Source organism: Podarcis filfolensis (genome assembly GCF_964270895.1).
Source record: "Podarcis filfolensis genome assembly, chromosome: 6".
Taxonomy (NCBI): domain Eukaryota; kingdom Metazoa; phylum Chordata; class Lepidosauria; order Squamata; family Lacertidae; genus Podarcis; species Podarcis filfolensis.
In genome coordinates this window covers 32,716,612-32,739,792 of record NC_139609.1, presented here as the reverse complement: position 1 = coordinate 32,739,792, position 23,181 = coordinate 32,716,612, and the positions used below count along the sequence as shown (strand labels likewise).

Below are 23,181 nucleotides of genomic sequence, written 5' to 3'. Positions count from 1 at the left end.
AACACAGTTATTACAAGATAATGAAATCCTTTTTGTATGTTTGTGTATGGGGGGGTTGTTTTCTGTTTTTAGGACTGTTAGAAATGCCGTGTGTAGAAAAGAATGTGTGGTCCTTGAGATATTGTTGGTCTCCAGTTTCCATCAGCCCCAGCCACATGACCAATCGCTGAGGGTGATGGGAGTTCTAGTCCAATAACATCTGTAAGGCCACTAGTTCCCCATCCCTGGCTTAAAACCTGGGCATTGTAGTGACCTTGAAAGATTCCTGTTGAAGAAGTCTAAGCCAAAGAATTCCAGAGTTGATGCTGAAGACTGCCTTCAGTGCATCATGTACTGTGCTTGGAACCCCATGCACTGAAGTTTACTATTTTCCATAAATGTGTGGATGGAAAAGTAAAGGGATGTCTTCAGCTACTTCATTGGAGTTTGAAAGCCAAGTCCTCTGACTGCACTGATGATCAAGTAACTTGTATCAGGACATTCTTGCTCCTTCATCTATATAATAACCAGCTTTGGTTTCTGATTGAGCCAACTCTGCTACAGCTTCTGAATCATCATCCATTAAGCTGGCTAATCATTGGTTGATATAACCTGAATGGGAGTTAATGACTTGAAATTTGTCTCGCCTGATTTTGAGACATGACACCCTTCAGCTAATGGCACTTGGCAGACAAACAGCATTGTTGAAATGTACAGATGATTTCTTTTTCTTTTTTCTTTTAGTAGACAGCATGGTGTGGCTCTGTCACTCACCTCACCTTTCTCACATTGTGTTGCTGCTGTGTCCTGGGATGAAGAGGGACAGGGACAATGTGGTGGTGAGGCTGACATGATGCAGACATGATGGCAAGAGAGCCAGATTGGCTCTGCTAGTGCATTTGCACTGCACTGACCTCACAGATGACTCCCCTCTTCCTCTCCATGCAACAGTGATGGACCCAAGGGAGGTCAGGTGGTCAGTGTAGTTTCACCTCATGGTTCCTCAGACGGCACTCTTTCTTTCACCTGTAGTCTTCCTGTGTTCTCAGTTCATGCAAACCATCCCACCTCACATTGCATATAACCTCAAGGTGCCTCATCCCCCCACACAACCCCCCCATGTGCTTTCCATGTTCTCTGGTCACACAAACTCATGAAGACTTCTTAGTGCCTCTTTAGTTCTTGCATTTGCCTGGTTTTCTTTCAGGCCACAGAGAAGCAGTATAGGCAGAGCAAGTGGATCTTGCTTATACTGGGTTAGGCTGGGCAGTTATTATGTATCAAGGGAGGGAAGGAAGAACAGCCAGCTTCTTGTTTGCTTTGTGTGGCCAGCAGAGGGCATTCAGGTGTCAGCTGTTAGGTCCTGTCAGCAGATGTGGCATCTGGAAGTATCACCCAGTTGGCTGGCTTTGTGCAGTGCAAAAGCATGTGAAGACCATTTGGAAACTTGGAAGTTGTAGAATCTATTCCCCGGTTCCAAGAAATAGTTGGGATCAATTAAATCAGTATTATGACTTGGATATCAATTCTCCATTCAAACTGGTTTAGAACTTAAATGTTCTGAAAAACTTGTGTCTGACATACTATATGATAGATTCTTCTCTCATGTCCCAGTATTATCTCAGAGATCAAGCAATGGTGTTTTCTTAAATAAAACTTCCTTTGTACCAGGTTCAGACAGAAGCAGTCCACAGAAATGTCTTCTCAGTGACTTCCAGCCCCCAATTATGGAATTCCATTCCCTTGGAGACCCACCAAAGTGTAAAACTAAGCATTATTCAAAAGTGTTATGAGGTTGCTTTAAGTAGACTTTGGGGGTTAGAGTTGAGCTGGCAAGGACCTTTAATGATATTTTAATCTGATTGAATTGTATTCAGCTTTAAATGGGATTTTCATCTTTAGGGGGTGACACAGCCCATAAATAAATGCCTTTTTTTTTTTTTTTGCAAAAGCTAGGGAATTGCATATTGAAAAATTCAGGAGACTGAACAAACAACTTCTTCATTGCAGTCCACTTATGGATCAGAACATTATAGTGATCAGCTGATTACATAGGATTGCAGTCAAACCTACTTCTCTGCCAAGCTAAATATTTTGACACCTTTGTGTCCAAGCCAAATTCTTTAGGTACTTAAACTCGCTCTATCCCCAGTCCTCCAAAGCACTTCCAAATGGATGGCTGCTTTCCCTTTATAAATTGGGTGTAGCGTAACTACCACTTATATGGGGCTGCTGAATTTCAAATACTGAATGTTGCTCCTTGGTACTAGTGGAGAGATCTTTAGCTAGATTTTGCTAAGTGATTTGGATCTTGCAAGATAAAAGGCATTCTAGTAAGTGAAGAATTGTAATTGTTGCCCACACTTGACATAAAAAGGATGCATGCCTTAGATTTATGCTTGATGCGCATACAGAGGATATACTGTTACATACAAACACAGAAAGCCATTTTAGAACATCAGGCTGGCAATCTCATCCTCTTTATTCTTATTCTACTGTCCAGTGATCCATTTACTGCATTGCAATATCTCCAAGGCAACCCCATGCCATCTATGAATGGAAAATTATATAGCTGACTTTCTCCTACTCAAATATCATCTCTGTTTTAGAAGATATAACTCAGACTATAGCACTTCAGGCTCCTGCGATCATTAGTGCTGCATACATAAAGAAGGGCAGCACTATCAAGGGGACATTGATCCATAATATTTTGTGATTGATCATTAAGAGATAATTCCAGGTATTTCTGTTTGCCATAGAACACTAGTGAACCTAACAGGCCACACAGCAGGCTTAGGTTAACCTAAATAGTTAACCACCATTTGTTCAGTCTCGTTGCTTAACTATCCATTGCTTCCAGTGAAATTCCTGTATCCACCTGCTGCATCTGTAATTATGCAGTCCGACATTCACACATTTTTCAATTAGCTGCTCACTCAACTTGTTCTATAATGTTTTCGTCCTTTCAGCTGAAGGTGTGGCCTATTAGCTGGGCAGAAGAAATTAATGGCTAATGTATAGACCTCATTACAAAACAAGCGTTTCACAAACCTAATTGTACAATGCTTTTATTTTTTTTATTTTTGAAACCGATAAGAAACAGGCAGCTCCTAGAAATACTTAGAAGAAATAGTAATTAAGAGGACTGTTGTTGTTACATTACATCTTCAAGAGTAATTAAGGGGATATATTTTGTTGCATTTGATCCTCATATGATAAAGTTATATACAACTCTCTGTGATAGGGATCAGCAGCTGGCAACTGTAGGTCAAACTGAACCTGCTGATGAGTATCACCTGCCTTTGAAATTGTCAACCCTAGAAGTAAGAAGAAAATATAGAAGCACCTGTGACTGTTGCCAGCAGCACCAACACCATGGAATTACGCTTGCCACTTATGCTTGTTAAAAGTTAGTATACAGTACACTTGGCGACTGGCTGGTCCAGCTGTGGGTATCCTATGGCCCTCCAGACATTGCTAAACTGTACAGTGGTACCTCGGGTTAAGAACTTAATTCGTTCTGGAGGTCCGTTCTTAACCTGAAACTGTTCTTAACCCGAGGTACCACTTTAGCTAATGGGGCCTCCTGCTGCTGCCGCTGCGCAATTTCTGTTCTCATCCTGAAGCAAAGTTCTTAACCTGAGGTACTATTTCTGGGTTAGCAGAGTCTGTAACCTGAAGCATCTGTAACCCAAGGTACCACTGTAACTCCTATCAGCCCCAGCAAGCACGGCCAGTGACCAGGGCTGATGGCAGATGTAGTTCAGCAACATATGGAGGGTCAAAGGTTCTCTACACCTTGAGCAGTACCATACTCATAGAGGTCATCTGAAAACAGATGAGTCTCCCACAGTGTCCATGGCATGATTCAAATATATATTGAGAAAAGACTCTGATATCCATAATATATATCTAGATGAGCATGCAACACGCTATTATCACAGCCAACACAGTTTACATCACAGGAGGAGATTTATTGTGCTGTGTGCATCCTTGACGCAACTACACTGTGAATATTGTTATCGGTTCTAGACACCCTATTGCTAGACACATCTATTGGCACATCGCAGGGAGTTCAAAGAAGATGAAGATCAATTGTTAGGGACCTGGAGACTGACTGTCTAGGTGATAAGCCTAAACATGAGAGTACTTGTCAGATATCCAAAGAAGGCGAACATGGAAGGATTAGCAAGGGGGTAGGGAGAGGAATATAAACAATATTAACCAGTTAAAATTTAAGGGGGATTGCTTTAAAAACTCTATGGAAGTAAATAAATCAAGGAGAATAAAGCCTGCTGTTATTCAGAATGCTGTTACATGTTTGAATGGAAGATTTAGAAGGGAGCCAATAGGTCATTTGGTCCTAAGGCAGAGTATCTTATACCTATAGTAACCCCAAGAGAGCCTGTCAATCTCTTTCTTTGGAAACCTCAGAGGAATGGCATTCTATAACGGCTTCAGGCACTTTTAAACTTCAAGACCCTTTTTTTTGGAATGGAACAGAGTCTTTCCTTGCTTCACTTTCCCCCTATCTTTTCTTCTCTAATATATTTTTAATTTTTTTTTTAAAACGACACAAAAGATATATTGAATTCTTTCCACTCCCCCATCACATTCCATTTCCAGGAATTTTATGAATGCCATACTGCTGAGGCACAGAACTCGGTGTGTAAACATAAAGCTAGGAGTGTTGAACCTAAGGCTTAGGGCCTTATCAGGCTCTGTACAGAGGCCTGGTATCAACATGCAGCAACCTCAGGCAATGGGTGGGCCTTTAAGGCCCACTGCTGTTGCTTACCATGGGTTTGGAAACTTCTCTTGGGAAGGACGTCATTTTACTCACCCACAATGCCCTGAGGCATTGGGGACGTGTGGAAAATTTAATAATGTTGGGTCAAAGTTGCACAACTCTGCTGCTGTTGCCGCCATCTGGTGAACTCACCAGAACCCAGCAACATAAGAGAGGCCTGCTATAGGGCACTGGGGAAGGGACTCCTCAGACCTGGAGCTGGTATTTAAATACCTGAACCTTTGCATTCCACATAAATGACCAAATCCTCCTGAAAATTAGGAATCCGATGCATTCAACCGACATGAAACCCTTGACTTTCTGAAATGTTCCTTCAAGAGGCAGGCTGGCATTAGACATCTGCCTTTCTGGAATGTGCATGAGCTTTGGTAAGACAGAGTGCCATTGCTATTTTCCCTATGAGTGAAATTGAGTTGGAACTGGCATTCTGAGGATGCAAAAGTACAAGTACACCCTAGGCTGGCTGAGTGAGGAATTTTGTCCTTCAGTCCATTTGGGTTTGATCCACCTATGATAGATTGACAACCCTGGGCATATATATAGAAAGCTACACCCCACAATTGATAAAATTAATATGCCCTAGTTAATTCTGCTTTCTTGCTGTGTCTCAGGGGCCTCTTGTCTCTGGAATGTAGCTGTTCTGTCTTAATTCCATCGTTCTGCTGCTGCACAAGCAGGTGCCTCCCATCTACCTAATTAACAAACCAGCTAACCCACTTCCTTGCGGTGCTCTGTAGGATTAACCAATTCATTTTCAAATACACAGCCTCGAGGGGTCTGTGGGTTGCATCCTTTGGTGGAGACATGCATGCCCTGTTGGCTAAGAGCACCAACATGAGCGCCAGTAGCTTCGTGGTAGGGTTTCAATCCCTGCCTTTTGATTGCTCCTTTCCTCTGGCATGCAAACTTCATAATCCTTCTAGTGAGTTCTACCACCCACACATAGAAACCAGACCAAGTAGCAGCAGAAACAATAGGAAGGGTAATTCTGCATGATGAAAACGAAGGCAGTGTTGATCAACATCCTTGCAATAACTGTTTCCTATCTCTGACCTGCCATCTTAGGTAGCTGCATTTTAATTTAACTGGTAGCTCAACGTGCAATCAAGTATGATGAAGATGGAGCCATGGAGCCTCCTTACATTTTTAAAGATATGTGAAATATGGTTACATAAGATACCACCTCCTAAACTGTCTAACTCATTTTCTTCAGGCTACAAGATTCATTTCTCTGCCTTAAACCACATACATAGGTTAACCATTTAAACCCCAGACTTTGTCTGCCCAGTATGTAACAGTCAGATCTCCTCAAAGTCCATTTGAAATACAAAAATTATGTTTTCATTAGAACAAGAAAAAGCCATGAAGGAAGCTGTAACTTATTTGGTCTGTTGGATGTCTATAAGCCCAATCAGAGTTACTACAGTGGTACCTCGGGTTGCATACGCTTCAGGTTACATACGCTTCAGGTTACAGACTCTGCTAACCCAGAAATAGTGCTTCAGGTTAAGAACTCTGCTTCAGGATAAGAACAGAAATTGTGTTCCGGCGGCGCGGCAGCAGCAGAAGGCCCCATTAGCTAAAGTGGTGCTTCAGGTTAAGAATAGTTTCAGGCTAAGAACGGACCTCCGGAATGAATTAAGTACTTAACCCGAGGTACAACTGTACAGTGGTTCATACACTCAATGGAAACAGCTATACCAAAAGTGTCCCTTGAAGGAGGATTATAATGTATCAGGCCTGAAATAAAACTTTCTTCAAGCACCTGTAATTCCTTGTTCTCCCCGCCCCACACGTGTCAGTGGTGTTCTTTCCAGTTTTGCGGTCACTTCTTTGCTTGATCTCATGTGTATCAGTTTTCACTTCTAGAATGCAAAATGTGAATATTTGCAAGTGATTTGTAGGCAATTGGCTAGAGCTTTGCGGGGATATGGATGGCAGCTGGTAAGGTGGTTCGTTAGGTGAAATTGCCCACAGCCGCAGGGTAGCAACAGAGGAGGAGAGTGCTCCTGTCTTTACTTCTCATTGCTGAGACCTTTTATTGTGATAGAGGTTGGGGCTGCCACATACAACACCATGTGAGTGCAAGTTGCAGAGTGGAGAGCTAACCCAGGATGGATGCAAAGTGGAGAGCTGACCAAGGATGGATGCAAGCAGCTTTCTATTGTGAAAGGTAAGTGTGAAGAACGCTTTCCCCTCCTCTATTGCCATACCATGGCTACCCACATTTTCACCTATCCAAACACCTCACTGGCTAGGGCTGCAGTGGAAACAGTCCAAAGCGAATGGAGAACATTCATATTAGGAATAGAATCAGTTTTTGCATGTATCAAAGAGTTTCAGGTTTTGCCCTTATATCTCTGCATTTCACTTACAGGGCTAATAGTTTCTGGGGGAAGGTGATAACAGAGAAATGATTGTATGGCAGTAGCCGCCACATCTGGGCTTGCACACATGTTGTGTTCCTCTTTAGACACTGTGCATAATGTGTAGGTGTAAAAGGAGCAAGGCCACAAGGGCATGCAATGAATGGCAGAGGTGTGGCCAGGCAGTACAATCCCACACTACCTGGAATTAATCTATCATGGAACCAAAGTAGGTGAAATAGAATACCCTAAGGTGAAAGTATTACAGAGTTTGTCATTCTTTGCATGCCACTAGCACACTGGTCAATCCAGAGGCTCTTACAAATGACCTATTTATTGATCATCCATCCTGATTTGCTGGCACAAAGTTTACAGGGATGCAGGATTATATCTGGTCATTCTTGAGCATTTATCCTGACTTGTTCATGGGAAGAATATATGAAAATGAGCATTCAGCTTGTTTTGCTTATGGGGTGTCCATATGTCTTCCCCTTAATAGTTTGTTCATGCCACACTTTTAAGTGCCACACTTTTCACATTTTGTTGCACTAAGGCAACAGACTGCTTTAATCCACTTAAATTGGGCAAATCTAAATTTCCCAATATGAACTTGAGGTCTTTCCACAAAATACTGACAGTCTGGAGGTGCCTCAGAAATGGTGGTTTCAGTGGGATATGTCCATTTTTAAAAATAGAACTTCTGAAATATCTTTAGATTCTCCTCTTAAGGCATGCCATTGCTTCATTGGATTTTAATCAAATAGTGTGTTGAGTCTCTTTTTCCACTGGAGACTCAAATGAACATGCATGTCTTCTGCTCTTTTTTATGAATAAGACATTATAAACCTAAAATCTCTGCTATAGTGTCCAGGGATTAGCCATAATCATAGCTAGGCAACAGTTGTTCTGTGGCATTGTAATTGTAATGAAAGTTCATATAATCTGCTTCTTTTTCTTTCAAATCCTAATTTACAGATGTTGTTAGAAACCGAGGTAGATGCACTCTTGCTATATAATCTACTTTCTGCCTGAGTTCCACTAGCACAAAATGAAAACAGAAGATTATTGCATTAAGGAAGGCTTTTGGGTGGTGGTTGTGATGTGGGGGTGGGGGTGGTGAGGGAGCAGAGTTTAAAAGCAACCAATTTGATAATATTTCTGCTGTTCGACCTATCAACTTACTGTTTATGTGCTCAGACTTGATGAAAAGTAACTATGAAGAAAAACTTTGGACATTGTTACAGGAGGTCAAGCAGATTTTTAAGGTGGCACTTCTCTCTTCAGCTGGCCTTTAAATTGTGAATTCAGTATAAGGAAAAATAGTTCTGTATATCACAGTGCTATCAGTGTTTATGTCCCATGGCATCCAGTGAAGCTTACTCCCAAGTCAGTGTGTTTCAGACTGCAGCCATGGCGTAGATCTCCATTTGCGTGTCTTAGAAATATCTCTGCTTCACACCACAAATGTGTGTGTGTGTGTGTGTGTGTGTGTGTCATATGAACATTAACAATTTCTAATGCAACAAACACAAAAACCCACCCAAAACAGCGACAGGAAGCATTAACAGCATCCTAAAAATAAAAACAAAATCAACTCTATCCGCGAAAGGCCTGGAAACAAGGTAGAACTTTACCAGATGCCAAAATGATGTCGCTGAAGGTGCCACTTAGAGCTCACTGGGGACAGTGTTCCACAGGTAGGGAACCACAGCTGAAAAGGTCCTCTCTCTTGTTGTCACCCTCTCAGAGGAGGGACCCAGAGTAGGGCCTTGGATGATGGTCCAAGGGTCTAAGGTAGGTTAATGCTGGGAGAAGCATTTCTGAAGATAGCAGCCTGGAACCATTCTTTGTTGAAGTGAGGCATTAATTACTTTGCCAGCCTATCCTGCTGACTCCTCCCCCTGTTAGAACCCATGAGGGGCAATGGTTAGCCACAAGTGGCTGTATGAACTTGGCCAAGTTTCTTGTCCATGGCCATGTCTATGTTCCCAGGCAATATGGGACAAGAAAGCACTTAGCAGTTTCATCAGCACCAATGATGTAATCTAAATCCCAGGAGAGGGAAACAGTTTTCTCCTCAAAATGCTTAGCAAACGTATCAAAGTGGGCTTTAGGTGGCTCTATCACCTCCCTAGAGCCAGTATGCAATAAGCGTTTAGCCACTCTTAAACAACTCCACTGGACAGCCAACTGAGGACACAGTGGAGAAGTAAGCTTTCTTCAACACTTTCATTACCACTGAGTAGGCTTAAATGTAAGTGCATGCCAGTGTTTGGTGACATTCACTAGGAAGTTTTCTCACCTGTACTCAAGCCGTCTTACTCCTTGCTCCTAGTTTTGAGGTATACCACAGAGATTTCTGAACTCTGCCAGTCAGGAGAGGATGCTCAGTGCACTTAAGTCAACTTCCTGGCTCATCTTTGTGTTCCAAAGATTGAACAGTGCTTTAATTGATGAGCCAGATGGAAAACTGCTCAGAGCTCTCTGAAAACTAGTTGGATCCATTAGTCTCTGGGTGAACCATCTTAATAGATCGCCCACCTCTGCAGTGGGCAGAGGCCACTGTTAAGTCAAAAGCTCACCAGAAGGTGATCTGGCCATGACACCTTCAGGAAATTGATTCCCAATCAGCATGGTTTGCCATATGCTCTGGCTAATTCTGAAAGTGGTCTGGATAATTGGATAGCATGGATTGCTTTCATCCACAGTTTGAGAAGGAGGCTGAGTTTCTAATGAAAATTAATTGTATCAAAATCAGAGTTATGATTTTTCTTTGGGAAGAACTCATTGATGGGAAGTGAATTGCTTCATTCTTTTGTACTGTAGTCTCCTTCACCTTCAGAGCACAGCTGAAGGGTCCCATGGTTCCAGGGGCAAAGACAATGAAAGAAGCCATGTTTTGCCCTTGGCTGGGAGGTCAATATTGTTGCATCCTCAGTAGCAGTTGTGTCTCTCTGAACTCTGCATTATGAAAGATGAACTGCATTAAATGCTAAATCATTAAGGATCAGCTGAGTAAAAGCACTGTGGTGGGTTGCCCTGCTTAAATCGCCAGCATCTGCCTTCTGCCATGCGTAGGGTTGCTCTTTACAATCGCGCAGCAAAACGCTGACAGAAGGGCTAGGGCTAAAGCCACAGCAGCAACTTCAACAAATGTAATCTGGGCTTTCATCAGACAGTAAGTGATGATGAGCATATACCCAGCTCAAGAACTGGCAATTCGTTATGTGATGCTCATACCGTCCCACATTTCTCCAGTGAAAATAGGGACGTCCTAAGGAAAAGCGGGACATTCCCAGATCAAATCAGAAACAGGGACAGACAGCTTCAGGAAATCCAGGACTGTCCCTGGAAAATAGGGACACTTGAAGGGTCTGGATGCTTTTTGTGCTATCACCTCCCCTAGCAGCAGCTCTGAAATTATTTTGTAGAGTTGCACAGAATAAAAAAGGAAATTATATTCATATGTCACACTAAACCACCTGGGAGATCAGGGTTTGAATCACGACTCAGCCATGATGTTCACTGGGTGACTTTGGGTCAGTCACCGTCTCTCAGCCTAACCTACCTCACAAGGCAGGGAGAACCATGTACATCACCTTGGGTTCACTGGAGGATAATAATAATAAATAATAATAAATGATAATGCATAATAAATAATTAATAATAATAATAATAATAATAATAATAATAATAATAATAAATAAAAATAATGCAGGTTTCTAACCTTAGTTACTGACCCTACATTATACATCAGGATGTATATGCTTCATGAAGTAATACTTTTGTCTAGTGTATCTAGTTTTCAGATCACACTAGAAAATGGTGCTAACAATCAGAATCTGACTGTGATCAAAGCAATAGACCTTGTAGGGAGGCAGTGAGAAATATGGGTATGCAGTGCCCAACATTTGTCATTTTAAAAGATAAACTGTATGATTCCCCTTCCCCGCCCCAAAAAACACAACAAAACAAAAGAACCACATACAGTGTAAAAGAGAAAACCATATGCATCTATGTGAATTATGTTGCATCAAATGCCTGGTACAAATACATTAATACTTTGGCTCCATATCTAAAAACACTTCCTAGGGTGCAAATCCCACTGAACATGCTGCAGCTTATTCCAAGCAAACAGTATTGGGTGGTTCTTTAAGCATTTATTTAGTGATTTTGGAATTCAGCGTTTCCTGTAATTATCTTTACAACTGCCTTGTAAGGTAGGACCAATATTGTAGAATGGAGGAGAGCTGAGATGAAAATAGTGGCTTGCCTATTCATTCCTAATGAACTTGTGGTGGGGTGGGTGGGTGATTAGAACTAGTGTTATCTTGGTTCACAGCTTAACCTCGTAACCCCTACACCAAACAAACATTCTAACAGCCAAAAAGTGACCTGGAATTAATCTACATTTGAACACTTGGGGTGCCATTTCCCTGAAGCAACTGGAAGCCACTTAATCATTTACCAAAGTGGAAAGTAGGCGTTGTGGTTGAAGGTTCCCATGACCTTAAGACGAGGCTGTTGGGAAATGGGCATGTCTATGAAGGAAGCAGCTTATGGGAACTTCTTATGGGAAAGAATTTATTAAATAACTAGCTGGCTTTAATTAGCTATACTTGCTGCTTGTGGTCACTCAAAAAAATGTAGTTGTGCAAATAAACAAACAGTGATGTCATTTTGACTCACCGCTTGTCCATGTTTCTGAAAGTGATACTTTTGGAGCAAGTTCTTCAGGACAGGGCAGGAAGAGGATTACCACAGAACAACTAGCCTCTGAAAGCACTTCTTTTTAAATCAGGTTCTTCTGGAAACAGCAGGAGGGAAATGCAGAACCACCCACTGGAGAGAAACCAAATACCTGCTCTACCTTTTTTTTGGAGCAGATTTAGCAGCAGCAGCAGTAGCACCATCAGGGCAGGATTTTGGGGTAGAAGCAATATTCGGGCAGAATAAAGAGGAAGGAGATGCCTTAAGGCTTTTTCATTCAGTTCAAAGCTATCAAATTAGAGCCTTGTTTCTGAACAAAACAACATGTATGAACACTTGATGATGATGATTATATCCCACCGTTCCTCCTGAAGGAAGGAATTTTAAGAACACATGTGTAAAAGGAAGTGGTTATTTTCTAGGTATGAAATGAAAGGTGTGTGTGTGGGGGGGAGATATTCCTTTGATTGCATCCATGCCCTGAGACTGCAAATGGGTGTCTCATCTATTACACAGTGGAGGCCACAAGATATTGTACTTGGTGCAGGATACACTTTGTGTATAATACAGGGCATAAGCCTTTGGCATTGGTGTGTCTTATGCATGCCAGGACAGGTGTGTGGTAACTATGTCAACCAGATAAATTGGCATGGGAAGAAAGCATTTGCCAATCACACAAATAATGTCATATCCAATATAGGATGCAGTTCTCATCCACTCAGTCCTTCTCCATTGAACTTAAAGGGGGTGACTTCTGAGTAGACATTTATAACATTGCACTGGCATTTTCAGGAGTTTCTGTACATTTATTTATTTTTACATTTAAGGTAAAATAAGGTAAATGACACCTGGACGATTGAGTCCAGTGAAAGGCGACAATGGGGTGTGGCAGCTTATCTCGCTTTCAGGCCAATGGAGCCAGGGTTTGTCCACAGTCAGCTTTCCAGGTCATGTGGCCAGAATGACTAAACTGCTTCTGAAGCAACGGGACACCCTGACGAAAGCCAGAGTGCACAAAAATGCCATTTACCTTCACATGGCTGTGGTACCTATTTATCTACTTGCACTATCATGCTTTTGAACTGCTAGGTTGGCAGGAGCTGGGAGAGAGCAACAGGAGCTCATCCCATCACGGGGATTTGAACTGCTGACCTTCCGATTGGCAATCTCAAGAGGCTTAGTGGTTTAGGCCACAGAGCCACCTGTGTCCCTATTACATTTATATCCCACCTTTCCTAGAAGTTCAAGGTGCCTTATGTGGTTCTTCGCCTCCTCATTTTATCCTCACAACCACCCCTGTGAGGTAGGTTAGGTTGAGACACAGTGACTGACCTGAGAATGGCAAGTGAATTTCATGGTTGAGTGGGAATTTGAACACAGCTCTCTCACGCTCTAGTCCAACACAGGCAAAGGGTTTTCCTGAAAGAAACAGAGAGGCATTTTAAAACAGCACAATTCTATTGCTTGATACAAGGCATCCAGACTCCAATATGAATTAACTTTAAAACTTAATTTAAAATAAAGCCACTAGGTAGGTTTACAGTGCATGAAAAGCCCCAAGAAACTCTGTATTATTTTGGCTGCTTTAAGTTTCTTTGTAAAGGAATTGATCAGTACGATTGCCTTCCAAAGCTCTCTACTTCCTCGCAGTTTCCTGCATCAGGAGAGAAATTGCTGCTCTTTGTGAGTTAAACCAATCTTTAAAGAACCTTTTAAGGCTAAAATACGAATTTACCACTGTTTTTCATCTCTGTAAAAAAGGGATCCATCTCCCAATTTGTCAGCCTCTCCATTTTTCCAGCCACCTCTCTCCATAACAGTTAAAAGTTTTAAAGGACAATAAATTTGAGCATTTTATGCAGTGCTTTTTCATAAGGGCAGTTCAATTTATCTCTATTCCTGGGAAAGATGAATGTTGCCATTCTGCATTGCAAAACCTTCCGTTGCATTGCAAAGGCTGCATGAGAGCATTTATGGAACACACAGGCTCTCAGATGTCACCCGAGCGCCCAAATATGGATGAGCCTTCACCCAGCAACTGCCATCTGTTGAGTGCTTTGTGACAGCTGTATCTCTTGACCAGAACTGGTTTGCACATAATCAGGCGAGGAGGCAGCGTGCTGCAGACCCACCTCCCACTTGGGTGGGGGGGGGGGGGAGATTCCATGTTTGCTAGGCCTGCGACTCCGACTTTAATGGCACTGTAATGATTTTCTAACAGACACAGTGGTATTCGGCTTTGATTTAGAGCAAACAATAAACTACAGCACAGTTTAAAAGCAGTGGCTAGGAATTCCTAATGCAGGGATGGTTAGTCTTGGATGAGTGCTTATGGCTGCTTATGCATTGCCCAGAGAAAGAGATTTTTTTCACCCCTAAATGAAAATTATTTCCCAATAATACCTTGCATGGGTGTTTTCTCAACAACACCCCCCCCTTCTGTCAAGACTTCGAAAACAAGACTTGACAAAAGGTTTCTGTGAATAAGACCATTGTTATCTCTGCGAGTGGCAAGGGTTATTTCCATGTCGGATATCTGCACTCAACAAACGATTTAGTGTACGCAAACCAGTTCTGTTTGAAATGTGCAGACAAAAAAACAAAAACAAAAGAGTACCTTGATATATTTTTCTTTCCAGCCTATTTTTTTTGGGCAGATCACTCTCCGTTCATTCTAGTGCCCTACCCCCACCCTACCCCACCCCCTACCCCAAATCTATAAAGCTGCCATCTGTCTCTCCTGCTTGTGAAGCAGCATCTCATAAGCTGGAGGCCTCCCAAAAGAGACGCAGCATGGCAAGGTCATAAAATGAGAAGCATAGGTGGTAGAGTGATGCAGGGGTCAAAGTCAAATCTGCTTTGAAGCATTGTGAAAGCTTCCCAGCTACCTCTCTCTCTCCCTCTAACCCATAATCACTCATCAGCTTCTCCACACATATGCTTGAGAGCTACATGCTGTCGTGCCATTGTACCAATGCCCCCTCCATGCAAAGGTCTCAGAAAGAATCGAAGAGAGAATCTCTAGGGCACCAATTCACACTTTCCTTTCCATTTACAGGAACAAGCCCTAGGCCGAGCGTATTCAATATATGTGCAGGCCTTATGTCAGAGTTGGGCCTTCCACAGATGAGGCAGATGATGAGGTACCATTAAGGGGCAATGCATGTATTGGTGGTTTAGGTGTTCCCTGAATTTTTATGGAACAACAGTGAGGTTTTCTACCTCGGGCACCACAAAAACCTCTCACACATTTTCAAACATGAGGCAAAAAAATTAAAATGGTGACTTGTTATTATTCATGAAACACTGATGTGGAGAAAACAAAATGGCGTCGCTCTAGATCCGTAGGCAGTGATGGCTGCTTCACTTTGCTTCGTGGTAAGATCAAACTTGTTCAAAACCAGGATTCTCTACTGCAGTAGCTTGATTATTATTACGCTGCATTTCTAAAGTGAGATGCACTGAAATTCAAGCTTGCCTGGCAATCACATTCTATAATTTATGCATATTGCATTTACATGTTCTTTTTTCTTGCTGAGCTTTGTGAACGACCTCCAGTGTTCTGTTGAATGGAAAGGGAAGGTACAAATTCCCTAAATGTAAAAATGAATTAGTATATACAGGTTGTATATGGGCTATCGCTCAGAATGCCCAGGCAGTGTTTGCTTGTCCATTCTGTCTCAGAAATCAGCTTGTAAGAAAGATCTGGTAATAGCTGCTGCCCAGCTATAAACAATCACAAATCAAGAACAGGCTAGACTAGAGAGGTCATAAAGAGTTCTCCAGCTCTGCTAAAAAGCAGTGGTTTTGCAATGACATGAAGGCTACAGTTGTAAAACCATTTACCTAGGAGTAAGCCCTATTGAACTTGATGCAAGTTACTTTTGAGTGCGCATGTATGCGATTGCACTGTAAGGATATGCACTTCACAACAGTTTTTTTCTGCTTCAAATATTTGGAAGTATAGCGAAGCCACAATGTACATAATACGTTCCCTCTCTCTCTCTCTCTCTCTCTCTCTCTCTCTCTCTCTCTCTCTCCGCATCACCGTATCTGGTTTTGCAGGCTATTTGATCACCTCAAATATAAATAAAATAATAACTCATTAAAAACAGGTATTCAGGAAATTCATACGGATAAAAAAGGCCCTGGTCTTATGAGTCAGGCTTTGCCCGACCAATGGGTCAGGGAAAGTCCGACTCATAAGATCAGACTCTGTTTCTGTCTATGTGAATTCCCATTTTTAATTTGGTTTTACATGCTTTTACAGAACAGCTTTTCTGGTTTTATGTTATATTTTTGTTTTAATGATATTGTTAACTGTTTTTAAGTTGTATGCCACATAGGGTTTTTTTAAAAAAATCAAGTGTTTTAAAATTTTGTTTTAATGTTCTAGGGTTCCAAGTGGCATGTGATCGAGTGTCGCGGCGCATCCCCCCTAGTGGAACCTGCCTCAGCCATTCTGTGGGCTAGGGACCACTCCCGGGGCAGTCCTGAACTTAAAAACAACTTTCTTTATACAAACTACCATAAACAAATCAATAAGCCAATAGAATTTTTTTAAAAAGAAACACAATTTACAATGACAGACAGATTTAAATAACCCCCGGCCCCACCCAAGCATTAAAAACAACCCCAACCCAACTAAAACAAAACAAGGCCGCTAAAATTTAAAGCCCCAAAGGTTAAAAGCTGCATAAGAATGTTTTAAAACACAATAGACACTTGGAGCAGGGAAACAATAGCAAACACACACAAACACACACACACCCCCCAAGCACTGCCCCAAGAGTTTGTTCCAGTGAGTCCAGCCTTGTCCCCCAGGCCAGATGGTAGAGGCCTTGCAGAGGGAGCAGGCCCTGCAGTCCTCACCACAGCAGAAGATTCCTTAATTGCAGTGGGTTGGACTTGATGATCCTTGCTGTCCCTTCCAGCTCTACAGTTCTATGATTTCTATGTGATTGCATTAGAGGCTGTCTCTTCTTGGCCAAGCTGGCCACAAATGCACCCCACAACCTGAGCGGATCGGGGTGCCAGAATGGGGCCCTCTTTGTGACTGTCCTCCCTCATGTCTGAGTAGGTCTGCATAGGATCACACCTCAAGTTAAGTAGCCTGTATTGTATTTCTCTCCCCCCTCCCCCCACCGCCCCAGTAGGACTAATAGCAGGCTGTTGAGAGGAGAGGTGGTTTAAATTGTGATGTAACACTTGGGAAAGGCTGCTAAATTGCCCCTGCTCCAGTTTCTGGGGTCCAATCCAATTCAGGATGTGCCACGGCTGAATTTAAACTCTCTTAACTATCCTCCTTTCACAGATCTGCATCTTGTGTATTCTGGTCTTTAAGAAGTGTGCCAGTAATTAGTAAAACTCTACCCTTCTGCTTCCTTAATTCTGCTTCGCAAATCCATTTTTGGCGTGCTGATCTGTTTTTATGTGGCAGTGTGGTTGTGAATAAGCCTCTTGATTTTCTAAATAAAACAGCCTGCTCAAAGGGCAGGTAGAGAGGGCTGTTTCTAGAAGCAGCTGGCTGAGATGGTATAAAAGGGGGCCCGCGTCCTCACAAGTCACAACCAACCCTCTCCTTCCAATCCCCGGTGTTTAAATATAACCTGTCCATTTTTTAATACTTGAGGTTACATCGGGTGGCCTTTAACCAGCATATTTAGCAAGGGTGGAGCAGAAAGGTGGAGAGTTCCTATGTCTGAGCAAAAACGACGTGGTGAAAAATCAGAAAGGCTTGTAAGTAAACCAGCACTTTATCGCGGCTGCATGCTGACAGGGAATTTTCAACGAGAAGCGCTGCTTGGTGGCAGAAGTTACGTGAGATGGAGTGAAGTTTTGTAGTCCATGTTGTCTTGAAGCAGGCTGAGGGAACTGGAAGTGGCTGGTGAATTACAGCACGCTAGGCATATGGTAAAACATATGCTCATGACAGCAAGCATGGAGAAGGTCCGCCTGCATCTTTCAGGCAACGGATAACAGAGATGTGCCTTACCCATTCGTATTTCAAAAGACAATTGTGCTGGCTGGCCAATGGCTTGTTTTATTCGGGGGGGTTTTGTAGCCTTCCCTCATCACAATTTTCCAGAAGCTTCTATGGGAGTAGTACCACTGGATCACTGGAAGAAATGTCAGAATTCTAGTTCAGAGGCAGATAAAGTTTGAGGAATGGTGTTGGATTCTTCCTTTGTCTCTCAAGATAGGCATCCTTAATGGTGTATAATTTTGCGGCAAAGACTGAACTTTCCCCAAGCATCAGTTTTCCATGATCTAGAGGGATGCTAGGCATCTTATCACTCTGACTTTCAGTAGGTTCACATCTTCCCCTCTTTATACAAGAGGCCTACTTCTGGATGTCCTGCTAATTCCTAGCAAGCTTTGGCCTATCATTAGGCAGAGCGAGGTAGATGCCTCAGGCAGCAGGTGCCTGTGTGGGGTGTGTGTGTGTGAGAGAGAGAGAGAGAGAGTGCCAGCCATGGCGAGGCATGGAAGACAGTGCTTGGTGTGCAAAATAGCCTGCCTTGTTCCCCCTAAGCTAACTTGCTGCTGTTTGGCGTCATGGAGGGTGCTGCCCCATCAACCAGTGTTGAAGTAAGACACAAATGCCAGTCCAGTTGGCTTGTATACATGGAACTGGGGGGGAGGCGCCATCTTGTCCTCCTCAGGCAGCAAAATGTCTTGGGCTCATTCCAGCATTAAGCTGGATCCACAAGATTCAGCACCGGTGAGCTTTGGCTTCAGTCAAGCCCTGCGTTGTCCCATTGTTCCATGTGAAGTCTTGTTTCTCAGTGAGGAGCACAAATCTGTAACTATTTTGAAACTGGAGTTGTTGGAAGGCCAAACCACCCCACGTTCCCATTTGATTTTGTTTATGCTGGGGAATCCACCGTGTTGGGTTACAACTGTGTCATACATTCCCCCCATCTCTGCCCCCCTCCCCACGCTTACCTCTAGTGCTTAGGTTACAGCCCTATAACATTTAAAATACCAGCTCTGCTTTTAGCTCAGTGGGAGGCTCTGGGTTGTTGCTACATTAGATTTTACCAAATTGGATGGCATTCAGATTTTTTATTTTATTTTTACAAGTATATGCTAAAAGAAGCTAGTGAAACAAGCAATAAGCTTTCCCTCCCCTTGAAAGTCACTTTTATGTTGTAAAAGTTTGGTTTTTATATGGCAAAGTGGTTGTGAAATAGACTCTTGATTTCTTAAATAAAACAGCATGCAAGGAGGGCCAGGTAGGGGGAAGGGGCCCCTCTCAAGCCTTTTTATAGACTGCACAGGCATCAAATGAGAGCTGCCTCCTCAGTCTGAGCACAGATTTTGAAAGTGCTTCGTTTTAAGACCACGTACGTAGCGTGGTTTTTCTTTCTCTTTTTAACAGTTTAATTGCTTATTTGGGGAGGGGGGAGCACCAAGACCGACTCACATTCAAATGAAACTTGGGGGGATTCCTTTGCAGCTTTTTGGATCACAACAGCGAGGGGGAGGGGGGGAATTAACAATGAACTTCACTGCCATACAGAAACATCCCACCACCACCACCCCACACAATGAGACAGAGCCTATAATTTGACATCTGGGTTCCAGGAAGGGCCCCGTGCGCCGTGTACTATTCAAATTCAAAGCCAATGAGAAACTGCAGTTGGGGGTGGGGGACGGGGCGAGGGAAGCCATGCAGCAATTGGGGTCATTGTTTGCTTTATGCGTATGGCTGATTAAAAATGCAAACGCCACTGTGCGGAGTAAAACGCCAGGGCAAACTCGAGAACAGTCGAAAAGGCCATGAGGTTGAGGATTATTTTATTCTTCTTTGTAAATTGCAGGCAGTAATTCCAGGGATGGGTGGGGAGAAAGGAGGGGTGGTGGTGGTGGAAAGTGGCCGGGTCTGCTGGGTGCTTGCCTATGCAGTTGTCTGCCTTTTTTTACCTCCAAGATAAGGACATGCTAAGTCGATGGAGATACTATTACTCCGTGGTTCCATGCTAATAAGGCATGCTTCCCACAGTGTGTGACAGAAAAGATGAATACCGTGCAGTGCTAATGGTTAATTTGTAGTGGCATGTGTGTTCCTTGAATGTTTGTGAAGTCTCCTGATTCACCCATATACAATTGAGCTTCTTACTCTCTCTCTTTCTTTCTCTCCTCTTTTCTCTTCTTAATCAAAAAAAGGGGGCATGGTGACACATAAAGAGATGAGGCGCGGCTGACAGACCAATTCTGAATGGGATCCTGTCCCATCGACAATCACTCCCCCCCCTTACTATTCTAATAATTGACCCACTAAAAATGTATTTATCGGGAGCAAATCATTTTAAAGCCTTGGCCACATTTTATTTTATTTTTTAAAATGTTAATGGTGTTAGAAACCTGTCACAGATAGCATCAGACCCCAGCAATGTTAATCTACATAGCCTGGCTTTGAAAGTCCTCTAGGAAGCATATATTTAGGCTTACTGCTGAGCGAACATGACTGTTAGGATTATGGAGGCCCTACAGAGTGAGGGAAAGCATAACGCTTCATCTGACTAGCAAGTAAACAATGGGGCGATTGTCTGAGGACGCTTTGGGACTAAAGAGCCCTACTGCTGAGGAACTCTAGGTATAAAGCTGCTATCAGGAAGGAGCCTTAATGTTTTCTTCATTGAGCTCGAAGGCTGTCAGAGATTCAGATGAGCTACCCTAGGGAGCGTACAGGAATCCAAACAGGATATTCTTGTTTTCAGGCCTGCTTTGGGTAATTATGCAACACTTGAACTTCTCCAAGTTCTCCAGCATGAGCAAAGCGTGTCTCTAAAAAGAACAGCAAGGTGTCCTGGTAGTGTGGGAAGTGTTGTTAAAGAAGTCAGCTTGCTTAATTTCATTGCTAACCATCAGCAAAAGACACAAAAGCTAGTTTTACCCACAGCTGAGTGCCATTTCCAAGCCACACACAGAATGAGCCGATGTTAGCGCACTGAATATGTATAGAATTGCTTTTGTGTGTGTGTGTGTGTGTGTGTGTCCTATAACAAAGCATTTTCTCTTTGGTCAGCATAGAGTGGGGGGATTTAATTGGACTGATCTAGTTACAGGTACTCTGGGCTTTGTTTACAGCCCAGTCCCAAGATAAAGAACCTTTGACCTTCCTCGGGCTGTTGATGGACTACAACTCCCATCATCCCTGACCATTGGTCATGCTGGCTGAGCTGATGGGAGCTGTAGTGCAGCAACATCATGGGGGGATGCGCTAAGGTTCCCCATCCCTGCCTTAACAGAGTGTTTCTAACCTCAGCCAGACTGTAGCAGGATGTCACTTTGCAGGCAGAAGCCAGCAGAGATGTTTTCGGCTCATTGGAGGAACACCTCTGCAAGTGCAGTGTGTGTGAGAATTGTAGTGCATCAGGATGTGGGCCATTGGCATGACTTCCCAGTCAGTGGACACTTTGGCTTATTTATCTTAAGAGTGGGATCTGAAAGGCATGGTGCATGTGTCAGTTATGCATTAACACACATCTGATGACAGACCAAGCAATAATGCTCTAGTGTAGAAGATGCAGCTTGTTTACACTTCAGCATGCATGTGTTGTAAAACTGAAGCTTCCCTTGCAGCCTTTTTGGCACCAAGGTTTAGCCTTTATAAGATTCTCCCAGGAACCTTTTGTAAAGAAATATTTTCCCAGGCATTTGAAGATTATTTTAGGATCTTCAGTGTTTTTAGCTTTGCCGTGCTAATGTATGCTTAACTGTTTTAATATGTTTGTTTTGCTTTGGTTTTGTATGTGTGCTGCGGTTGGTTTTATTATGTTTATTTTTGAGAGCTCATGTAAATTGCATTGTATTGTTTTTATCTTTTAGCATTAATTACCCAGGAGGCATTGTTAATTGAGGAGCATACAAAATGGCGATGTATGTATATAAGTAAATGTGTATATAAATATATAAAAAATACAAAACTGAGCACAGTTTTGCACTAGCACAGATAAAGTCTTGTGTTGTGGAAGCCTCAGCAGAGGACTCAATACTTTCTGGTTTACTGTGCCTTATTTTATTTATTTTATTTTTCAAGGCCACATATGACCAGACTAAACGAGTCTTTACATGTTTTGATTTGGTGGTGATGGTGGCATGCCATAGAATAAAGATGACTTTGGGAGACAGAAATATAGGAAGCTGCCTTATATTATAAAGTCAGGTCGCTGGTCTATCTAACCCAGTATTATCAATTCCAATTGGCACCAGCCTTAGAGGATTTCAGATGGGGAACGTTCCCAGACTTACCTGGAGATTTGAGGGATTGAACCTGAGACATACAACAAGTACTGTTACATACATACATACATGGCAGCATTTCTTGTTCACTATCAAGCACTGATAGTGCAGCACTACACCAAACATTGCATCCTTAGCCTTTAAATCATGTGCAAGGAAAGCCCACTAAACCAGTGTGAGCGCACACTGCTCCAAGTTGTGTCATCTGTCAGCATCGCTCCATAGGAATCAAAGGGTTGTGAGAGCGCACGTGAACCAGCTGTGCTGAGCATTCCCTACAGTTCTTTGCTTCTGCAGAGCATATGCTGCCTGACACACTATCCCTCTCTGTGACTCCAGCAGCATGCAGCCCTCCTCAATGTGGTTGTACTTGAGGAAAAGGCTTGGCTTTTTTGTTAATGGCGCTTTCTCTGGCCAGCTACCCTAACCCAAAAGCAACCTGGCACAAGCTACATTGCCCCTATCTGCTAGGAAATGGAGAATGGCACGTTATCTCACCGTCAATTAATTCTAATTGAGTTGCAGCAGTACATGAATCCATATGGGGGATTTGCACAAAATGCTGGGAGTGGGGTGCATTTGAAACGTAGGGCTTCTCCAAACCCGATTTTGCAAAACGGAACATCACTCCTCCCTGTTCCCTGTAAGCCTTGGCTGTTCCTGTTTGTTAGCTCTGGTTGCCAAACCTCCCTCTGTCTCCCTTTCATTAGGCTACTTTCTATCTGGAATGGCAACTTTTGTTATAGCAACATAAATAGTGCCCTAGATTGGCGGCTTCCTTCCTGTAGGTGAGGCAGATGAAACATTCTCAGAGTTAATCAGTGGTGTTCGTAATTATCAAGGTAACAGTGGCATGCACATAATAACTGCGTTATTAGTTATTGCGAGTCAGTCTCATGATGCAAAGCTTGTAACTTAATATTAACTGGCGATGTTGCTGCTGCGTATCCTGTTGTGGGTGGATTCTTGGAGACTCTTGATTGTGTAATGGAGCTTAATTCTTAAGAGATGGCCAGCTATTTAGAGCTGTGGAAGGAAGGTGTTGCCACATCTTTGGGGAGAGGG

At 42.8% G+C, this 23,181-nt stretch overlaps 1 long non-coding RNA gene across 1 annotated transcript in view; it reads right to left on the bottom strand.

Annotated features, from left to right (window-relative positions):
* The window catches only part of LOC310765650, a 45,041-nt gene extending 22,322 nt beyond the window's left edge, over nucleotides 1-22,719 (bottom strand). Inside the window, exons 1-2 of the long non-coding RNA XR_014549703.1 lie at nucleotides 22,615-22,719; nucleotides 13,198-13,284 (exon numbers count right to left, since the gene is read on the bottom strand). This is a non-coding gene — a long non-coding RNA (uncharacterized lncRNA). The remainder of the gene's footprint in view (nucleotides 1-13,197; nucleotides 13,285-22,614) is intronic.
* Between the last annotated feature and the right edge of the window lie 462 nt (nucleotides 22,720-23,181).